Source organism: Chrysemys picta, chromosome 3, assembly GCF_011386835.1.
Source record: "Chrysemys picta bellii isolate R12L10 chromosome 3, ASM1138683v2, whole genome shotgun sequence".
In the NCBI taxonomy this organism is placed as follows: domain Eukaryota; kingdom Metazoa; phylum Chordata; order Testudines; family Emydidae; genus Chrysemys; species Chrysemys picta.
In genome coordinates this window covers 208,270,195-208,280,489 of record NC_088793.1, presented here as the reverse complement: position 1 = coordinate 208,280,489, position 10,295 = coordinate 208,270,195, and positions in this window count along the sequence as shown.

Sequence of the window (10,295 nt, the reverse complement as noted above, 5' to 3'; positions counted from 1 at the left end):
TTAGTCTCTAAGGTGCCACAAGTACTCCTGTTCTTTTTGCGGATACAGACTAACACGGCTGCTACTCTGAAACCTGTCAAAATGGACTGTGACTTTAGTAGGCCCTAGCAATGAGTCATGGGGCCTGTCCTCAATTGCCACAGGCTCTGTGTATTTGCAGTATTTCTTAAAGCCGCACCTGCTGGCATTGTTCTATTGTGAGAGAACTTCAGCTTTCAGTTTTTAAAAAAAGGTTTCATTTCTAGTCCTCCTGGTTGCAGAGAAAAGCTTGAGAACACAAAACAAGTGCCTGAAAAAGGCTAAAAAAACTCACAAGGCAAATAAAAAAAACCTCAACTTTAAAAAAAAAAACTCTCCTGATTTTTAAGCTGATCTTGTGATTTTGGGGATCTGGACTCATGATTGTTGAACATTTAGGGTTAGCAATGCTGTGTTTCCATGCTGGCTCTAGAATCCCAGTATCCAGATATCCACAGACAATTGGCATGCAGGGAACTTGCATAATTGGGGGGGAAAGCCTGTGGTGTTCTATACCAGTAGCTAGTTAGTGTCCTTGCATGCTAATAGGCTGAAGCTAGGCCATTTCAATGTGTTTGTATTTCATCAGTGGGCCAGATTCTGTGTGTTTTGTTGCTCTGTATATTGCGTACAATTTCAATATTTCTTTGGACTTTTTAAAATATATTTTTCAACCCTGGAAAATACTTGAAATTAAAAAAAAAAGGTGCTTAAGTGAAAGTAACATTTAGGTGATCATGTGGCTTTGCTTGAAAGAGAGAGACTACAGAAAAAGTAAACCTTGTACACAGATGATAAAACGAGGATGTAAGGAGGGTCAGAATGGAAATACCAACAGCCTTTTATGCTGGAGGAGAGAGAGACTCTGCTCAGTGGGATTGAGGAACATATCTCCCACAGGCTGCTTTGAAATTCCCAACCTAAAAGCGTATTCCCTACCACCCAGAGCACTGTATTGATCCCTTGATTTTGAAGGTATGTCCTCTGATTGAGAGCACTGGAGACATGAGCACACACCACTAAAAAGGCCACTTTTTATTAAGATTGCAAAGGCTTTTATTATTCTCCAATAAAACAAAACCAACCCAACCCCAGTTAATATTTAAATTTCAGCAACTCAGGTGTCAAAAGTTAAGCCACAGGGAGCATCTGCCCACCAATGATCTTATTTCTGTTTGTTTGTTTTCTTTCAAGGTGGACAACAAATTGAAAAGGCCCAGCCAAAGTTCAAGGTGTAGTGTGAGGACAAAAACTACAAAGGAACTCTAGAACCACTCCACACTAGGTGGCCCTGCCTTAGGTTACAAAAATAAATGAAATTAAACACCCAGCAAAACACAAAACTCTTCTCCACTCCTCACTGTGGGAGCTGGGTTCACCTTGCTATGGAGTGACTCTTCTAATCCATGGGTGTCCCTAGTTCTATAGGAAACACCCTTGGGTGTCACGGCATCCCCAGAGGTGCCAACTATGGGGAGGACTTGTTCCCCACAGCAGCACTGATCTCATTGGTTGCCCACTCACGCAAGGAGTAATCACTTGTGTAAGATGATACGGACTAAATAAAACAGCTGATGTGAGATTAATTGCTGTACATTTGGAGGGAGATGATTCTCCCTGGCTCTCACTTCTCCTTAGCCAGCCATAGGTTTCCCTTGAAACCACAGTTCCCAAATATACAGAGACTGAGCGAAGCAGAAGAGGGTGTGTGTGTGTGTGTTGTAGGGAGCTAGGGAACTACCCTTCATTACCCCTGGGCTGATATGGCACAGAAAAGTGATCTAGGAGTATTCCCTGACAATGTCTAATATAGTTAAGCCAATAGGGGGCAGCATTTTACCAGAAACAGGCTTTCCCAGGCTGTCTCCCACACCCCCAGTTCTTCCGCAATTAATTTTTTTTCTGATATTTGAAACATCTTGTGTATAATCATATTTACCAATCTGCATTTGTAATTCTAGTGATTTAATTGGGCTGCACTGTATATTATGGACTCCAAAATCACCTTCTGGTGTTGATTTCCTTTTCTATGTAAACTGTTAATTACATACAGGCAAACTAGATCCTGATTCTATTCTCCAAGATACATTCGTGTATCATCCAGGCCTAGTGAAAGTGTATTGAAATTTTGTAAAAAGATCATAAACTTGCTTTTAAGACACATGCGCACAAACCCTTGAATTCCACAGTGATGCTGCCTAGAACAAGCTTTGCCTTCTCTACCTTGTGCAGTGAGGGCTAACAAATTTCGGGTATGACACCTGCCACCTTGGTAAGTGATTCTGCAAGTCAGATGGTGATGTATAGCTCCACACCTGAATCCATAGATTGATGCGTAATGTACAGTGCACCTCAGTTAATGAGAACAGAATTTACTGGAAAATCTGGTTAGTTGAGATGGTTTCCAAGGAAACTGACCCACTCATTCCAATGTTATCCAGTGGAAAGCACTGCTATTTAATTAGGACAGTAGGGCCTCCTAATTGGAATGGTCCATAACATAGGATGAACATCCTGATTAGAACTGATGCTGCTGCAAATTTCCTAAAGTCTATCCCAGTCCCTGTCAAGTTTATCATCTCTCCAGTGATGGCTAAATTGGCAAAAAAACATAATGTGCCTTTTGGAGGTAAAGGTGCTCCTCATTTGGTACCAATCCCCACAGCACAGGGGGTCTGCATGGAAGTAGGCATGAAGAAAAGCCACCTGTTCTCTGTGTTGTTCTGATTAAGCGGCTTCTCCAGATGTGTGATCAGCTGACGGCCCACAGGCCGGATTCCGTCCAGCCCCCAGATGCATCTGCCCCCAGAGCAGCAGCTGCCCAGAACATGTGGCAACTGTCGAGCATTGCAGTGACATGCTGCACTTTTCTGAGGCCTGCTCTACAAAATGGCCTCCTCCACACCTACGTGCAAGGTCACATGGATGGAGGGCGCCATTTTGTAGATCATGTATATCTGTACGTGACCTACGGAGGTGCCCGCAAACTAGCATCCAGCCCAGGGCTTTTAAAAAGTTGGACCACCGACTACCTCCACATCAGCAAAGCGTATACCTATGTGGATAGACCCATTGACTTTCATGAGACTTAAGTACCTGCTCAAGGGCTTTGCTGAATTAGGACCTACATCATATTGAATGTTAGTAAGAGGGTCAAATATTTTATAGTCACTGCAGGCTGATGGGCTGCTTGAATCATCCATCTTAAAAAGGTCACACGTGGAAAAACTTGCAGAAAGTAAAGACTGTCAAATATAAAGGGGAATTATAAATACATTCTTAAAAATGCACTGGGTTGTAGTTCACAATGCTTTTCATGGTTTAGGAAGGAATTTACTAGCTATTTTGAAACTCTGGTCTTAACTAAGTGATACACAGCAGCTCTAAATAGATTTTATAATCCTAATTTCCGCCTTTAACTTTAACTTTTATTACTCACATTCACATATCTTTACTAGTATCTAAAAAGTGTTTTTCATGGTAGTCATATGAAAGTGCCTGGTGCTTGCTTTTACAAGGCTTTTATCCTGTAAACATTTGTGCATGTGCTTTACTTTAAGCATGTGAGTAATCCCATTGCCTGTGCATGTCCTTAAAAACAAGTCAGTGGCATTACTCACATGCTTAGCATTACAGGAATATTCATGTTTGCAGGGTTGGGGCCTAGGAGTACCGAGTCTAGGATACACTGCAAACACGATGCAGGCTACATCTCTTCTTGTAGCGTAGCACTTGGGGGAGCAAACGTAGGATACATGTTTAAGGGATGGATCTGTAATCAACTGCAGATTTACCCCACCAATGGTAACTGAAGAGAGGCAAAAAACCTTAGGTAAGATCTAGCTGAGAATTCTAATGGCGCGCAGTCTGCATGTATCATTTACTTACTGCTAGCTAATGCTATTGTAATAAACTCTATTGGGCCATATCCAAGGCTCAGGGTTAGGGAGTAGAGGGGCCCTTGGAAGCTCTGGGAGGTGAATCTCAGAGCTGAATTCTACCAAATGCTACTTGCAGAAAAGAGGGGCTTGGAGGTGGCAGAGGAGACAAGGCTGCCTAGCCACATGGAAACCAGGGATCCATAGGGAAAGAGCTCCAACCCCATAAGAGTTACCCCTCTGTGGTACCCAGCTGGACCCCCTCCTTGAGAAATAGGACTGTTCTCTGCCCAGTTGAACCCCTTTGCCTGCACTCTGATCCCCTATGCAGCGAGTTAATGCTGCTTTGGTCACCAGTGTTTCCACTGGCTTGAGAAGGAAATGCCAAAGAGAGCAGCAGCTCCCTGGCCTCGGGGCCAGTCAGCACCTGCTGCGACAGGTCACATGCTTATCCTGCAGAGGGGATTCCAAAGGCTGAGAAGGAGCATGCAATAATTCTACGTCTGCACCCCCAGTGTCATAGGCTTCTAGTGCCTGCCACCCGCAGAAGATGGAGTAGCATCTGCTGTGACCCCTTACGTCAGTTTCCAGGCCAGTGGATCAGCAATTTCAGCAAATCCACGAGCCCTACGTCTGGCCCACCGTCTACACCCTTCTAGGGTCCTGTGCAGAGAGCTGGTGCGGTGCACGGGCCTAGGGTGACCTGAGGGTTGTGGAGCCCCCTTTGCAGGCTCCAGTTGCATTTCCTCTGAGTGATGTAGAGGGGGGCAGGGTTTGTTCTAAGCCTGCACTTGGTGGTGTGGGTCAGTACCTTTACTGATTCCCCATTTACCTTTTTGCAGGAATAATCTGCACCCACCAAATGAACTGCGGGTACAAATCAGAGCACTTTGGGCATCTCTGCCCTACCTGTTCTGCATCCCCCGTGCCCGGAAGTGCACAGACCGAGATTTGGGCCTGTCACTGAACTGCATATACAAACTGCAACTGCGAGGGGCAAGCTGCCTTTTTAGGTACTGGGCCCGTCTTGCCCTCAGTAACTCTGACTTGCAGGCTGCATTTAACTATTGAGTCATAAGACAGGGCTGGAGCCATCACATAAAAGAAGAAATGTTCCCATAAATAATGTAACAAAAGGGTAAATACGTACAAAGCAGAAATTAAATAATACAGAAACTATTTCAACAGCTCAGTCGTGACTATTGCTAGGATTCACAAGGCCCTATTACATCCATACATCTTAGGTCTGGTTTTCAGAGCAGTGTGCCTAATTTGCATGTGTGGTTACTGTGCTCTTTCATGCAAATCAGGCAATTGCAGCCTAGTTAACTGGCCAGCTAACTGGACATTTACATGCCCAATTTCCTGATTTCCACATGCATCAATTAAACATGCAACTGTCCAGTTAGATGCTTAATCAGCCACATGTGCATGCAGTTACCCAATTTGCCTGCACAATTGAAGTGAGTGCGTGGTAATTAGCATGTGCAAGTTAGGCACACAGCTGCATGACCGTAGAGTGTGCCTGACTGCACGCGTGCCATTTTGAATATCTGTTCTTTGATATCTCCATGAAACAATTCAATGTGATTAAAGAATAACCAGCGATGGTATTTTATTTAAATATATTGGGATTGATTTGCAGTACCACCAAGCGCTCAAAGTTCCAGTTGACCTCAAGGAAAGCTCTGAGAGTCAGGCCCATTGTCCCCAAAGGCCAGCTCCAGCCTTTTTGCCGCCCAAAGCGGCAAATAAGAAAATAAAAATACAAACCTGATTGAGCTGCTGCCGAAGAGGAAGAGAGGGAGTGAAGGACCTGCCGCCGAAGACCTGGGCCTGCCACCCCAACAATGGAGAGAGTGCCGCCCCTTTCTATTGGCCGCCCCAGGCACCTGCTTCCGTCGCTGGTGCCTGGCTCCGGCCCTGCCAAAGGCAAAGCAAGTTTCTGTACAGAAAAGCAGCAGGCTCTGGAGAGTTGACTTGCAACTCCGATTCCATTCAAAGCCTAATTTTGGCCCCTCTATCTCTTTAAAAATGGACCAAGGAATAACAATTTTAGTGCTAAGCTCTGAAGAGAAATTACATTGCTAAAATGGGAAAACATGCTTCCCATACACTGGCACGTATCATCCACCCACAGACTGGGTCGCTAGAGCAGAGGCAGGCTTTCTAGAGCTGACGTTATTTTTACAGTTAAGGTGCCCCCTTGATTTTAAGATCTAACATAGATTTTTGTGAAGCAGCAAGATGCTGATGGTAGTAAATTGTATTTGCTCTAGTTATGAAGCAACCTGCGTTCACCGCGCCCCATCCTGCGTTCCTTGTTGACTCAGAGGGCTAGGTCCTCAAATGCTGTAAATGGATGTAGGTCCATTGACTTCAGGGCAGCTACACTGATTTGCACTAGCTCTGACTGGGTCTGGAATGCCTGTAGACTTCAATGGAGTGGGTGTACAATTCTCACCTAGTAGGAATGGTCCCACGGTGCTTTGTGATTGCTGCCTCAATTCTCTCTCTGTATCTCTTCTTGACAGTGTTTTTGGCTGTAGCAGTTACGGTGCTGCAAGATGAGGGGAAAGAAAAACAATCAAGGAAGGGCTAACAATGCAGGAGTTTGTTGTATTTTTCCTCCCCAGCTTTTGCAACCCAAAATGTAGAAATATTTTGAAACTTTGAAAATGCTGCCTCAGTTTGGTCTGCTGATGATCTAGAGTCTGAAGTTCTTCCCCACAAATGTATCATGACCTACATAGTTGACCTATATTATGCATCTATTTGTTAAATAGGTTGCACTAATTAAAAACATGAGTGAGGATGGCTTAGCAATTTTATTTAGGTGTGAGTGTGTTGTCTGCAATGAAGGACATGATGATGATTTTCAGAAAAATCCGTATTTAACCTATGCGTTTGGATTAGCAGAAGAAAACCAGGGCAGGTGGGGGAAACCCTGACAGTCAGTCATCATTGCTTTTTTATGCAAAGACATTTGTAGGGCCCATAAACCCCTCTGTGTAAAGAAAGAAGGGCGTGATAGACCCGATGCGGTAAGGTGCTGTGCTCCTTGACTCTCATGGCAGTGGGTGGGAGCGGAGGGAGCTCAGCATCTGATCTACCTTACTGCATTTGGAGAGAATCTTAGCACATAACAATGATCTTTGAACATGTTGGCATGACTGGGTTTATACGTCTGTCTCAATTGCTTCTTAAATATCTTCTCAGAGCAGTAGGAATTATTTTCTCCCCCACCACGTGAATTAACTCCTCCATCTAGTAGATAATTAATTTCCTAATCAAAAAGGTAATCTTCTTGCAGTGAAACTCAGGATGGGTTTGAACAACTGTGATTCCATTGAGGTCAGTGGAATTGCACCTGTTTAGAGCAGGTAGGTTTCTGGCCCTTGATGTTCCAGGGCCCAATCCAGAGCCCACTGAAGTCAATGGAAAGAACCCCCCCCACACACACCCATTGGCTTCCATGGACTTTGAGACAGGCCTTCAAACATTAAGTACACGTCTGCCACACTAAACCCTACAAGTCATGTAAATAACACCAATCATTTCCCATCCTACTGCAGGTCCCTGCCTCACACAGACAAGCTGCCCAAACTATACAATTAAAACAAAATCCAGACTCCTGTTTCATTTCCACTTCATCAGGAAGTTCTGAGCGTTCAGAAAGACACCATTTTCAAACATTGCCAACAGTTTGGAAACATGCAGACATTTCCCCATTGATGTATGTATCCGTCTGTAGAATTACGCTGCACTGCGTGTTATCTGTCATTACTTCTAGAAAATCATTTTAATTAAAAGTGGAGGGAGGAAGAAAAGAAAAGAAAAAATGAAAACTAAACAGCAGAGATTTCTAATCATTTCACTCGTTTAGGATTTGCCTCCTTGGGATTATACTAGAAATGAGTCTCCAGGTGCCGTAGAGAGAGGCAGAGTCTGGAGCACGGGGCCTGGGGCAAGACCTGGGGCCTGAATCGCAGCAAAGCCAGGCCAAGCTAGGAGCAAAACTCAGGCCCTGTCATAGAGCAGACGCTTGCTCACAACTTCACTGTCCAGTGCATGAACGTGGCAAAGGCATGGCTAGCGTTGCTAAAACACAGGCACTCCTAAGAAATACTCGGCACTGGGTGTTCATGGAAACACATTCCAGCGGGCTAGCACAGGTCCATTCCCAGCTAGAGTTCTCAAGTAACAGCACCAACACAATCTGGGGAGATGGTACAGGAGCACACGGAGCCCCATAAAATAGGGATGGGATGATGGGATAATGAATGGGGATGTTTTGTTCGAACCAGCAGGTATAAGGTATAGCTCCTCTATGTGTAAAAGAGAAACCATCGGGAGGGGGAGAGGCACCTTTGTGCAGCCGAGGGGGGCGGGGGCAGCAGAGACTCCCGCTGCCCACTGAGCTGGTCCCATTGGCGCAGGCACGCATGGGTTAGCGTACCTGTAACCACAGAGCCAGGGCGCTAGGACCGTGTCGACAATAAACCTGGCCGAGTCTGTGGTCTGCGGAACCAATGGCCTGTGCAGGGCTGGGACAGCGCACGGTGAGAAAACACGCACGCCAGCTGACAACACCGGTCAGCTGAAAATAGACATTCGTCAAGCCAATGTGATGACAAAAGTTATACCCAAGGAAACAGTACTCATGAGTGCTACTTGCTGTCTATTGCTTCCAAGCCATTTAACGGCTTTAGGGCTCTGCATGGACTTTAATGGGCTTCGCATCAAGCTTCTGTTGCTAGATGTTTTTATACAGATGCCATAGTTCTGTCGTCACCTTTGTATATACTGATGGGCGGGAGGGGGGGAGGAGTGGTGGTTCTATTCTGATCAGTGTCCTAGTGCAGTTGTCTGAGTCCATGTTCATGTGAATAGCACTGCCAGGAACTGATTCTATTTATAACTGATTCTAAGTTTCCAGTGGGATGCATTTATTCTGTTTGCACCCGTCTGGTATATGAATCCGTTGGCCTACATGCTTAGAGCACTGACGAAGAGTTACACTGTAACAAGGCACTTTGGGAGGCAGTATGATCTAGTGAGTAGTGCCCTGGCCTGGCGCACAGGACACCTGGGTTCAGGTCCCAGTTATGCCAAGGTCAGCAAGCAGACAAGTCACTTCCCTCCCTAAGCCTCCATTTTGCCTTCTGTAAAATAGGGATAACACTGACCTCCTTTGTAAAGCACTCTGAGATCTACTGATGCGAAGTGCTAGATACTATTAGAACTAGTTAAAAAAAAACTTGAATGAAAAGATTTTTAATTAAAAAGGCCTTTCAAAGATATATTGCATGACAAGTTGTCCCATAGATATAAGACGTATAAACATTATTGAAATCTGCTTTTTGGTACATGAAAGTTTATTGAAAGTGTATCAAAATAGCTATGGAAAATTTGTAAATAATTTTGATAATGCTCCAATGCTGAGTGGTCAGAGTGGTAGAGGCGAATTCCGCCCCCCTCCCCCAAAATAAATTCACAAGTATAGTATGACCATGTTTTTTCCTCTGTGAAAAAAACTATTTTCCCACAGAGTAAAATAACAAAGTCCATGGGTCAGCATTAAAGTTCGTAAACACATCTTAATGGCCACTCTCAACCAGCCAGTGCTATGTAAGGAGCTGGAAATATTTAGTTACAAATCTAAAGAAATTCAGATTCCTAATACGTCTTTAAGCTTTGCATCCATTGCCTCTTTCATCCTGTGTCGTAGAGCCTTCCGCAGAGTGATTTCTACAGGAGAGTAAGGTAACTCCTCCCTTGTTGTTTCAGGCAGTCAGATCACCCTTTCTGGGTATTCTGACAATGATTCCATGTTCAACTTTCCACTGGTCAGGAGGGGGGGGTCTCTTTTTTCCAAACTTCATTGAACAGCTCTGTCAGTTTCATTAGGAGGGTGGTATCAAGAACTTTTAGCATTTCTGCAGTAATTTGATCATCTCTTGCCAAGTTATTTACCTTGCCTTGCATTGCTTTGCTGGCTTTCTTAGGGCTAGTTGACACTTAACATGCTGCATTGGTGCCGCTGCAGTGCTTTAATGAAGACGTTGTAAGCCGATGGGAGAGAGCTCTCCCGTTGGGGTAGTTAATTCACCTCCCTGAGCTATGTCAGCTGGAGAAGCTGTCCTGTTGACATTAGCGCTGTCTATACAGGGGGGTAGGTTGGGATAACTATGTTGCCCAGGAGGGCGGATTTTTCACACCCCTGAGCATCGTAATTATACTGATACAGGTCTGTGGTGTAGACCAGACCTTACATTCCTTTGTCTTTTCCAACAGTTTGTTGGCCTTGGCATTCAGATGTTTTCCTTTCAGTAGTTTTCTTTCCTCGCTGAGACACATGTCTTTCGGCTTGTCCAACTCTTGCTCTTTCTATGTTGA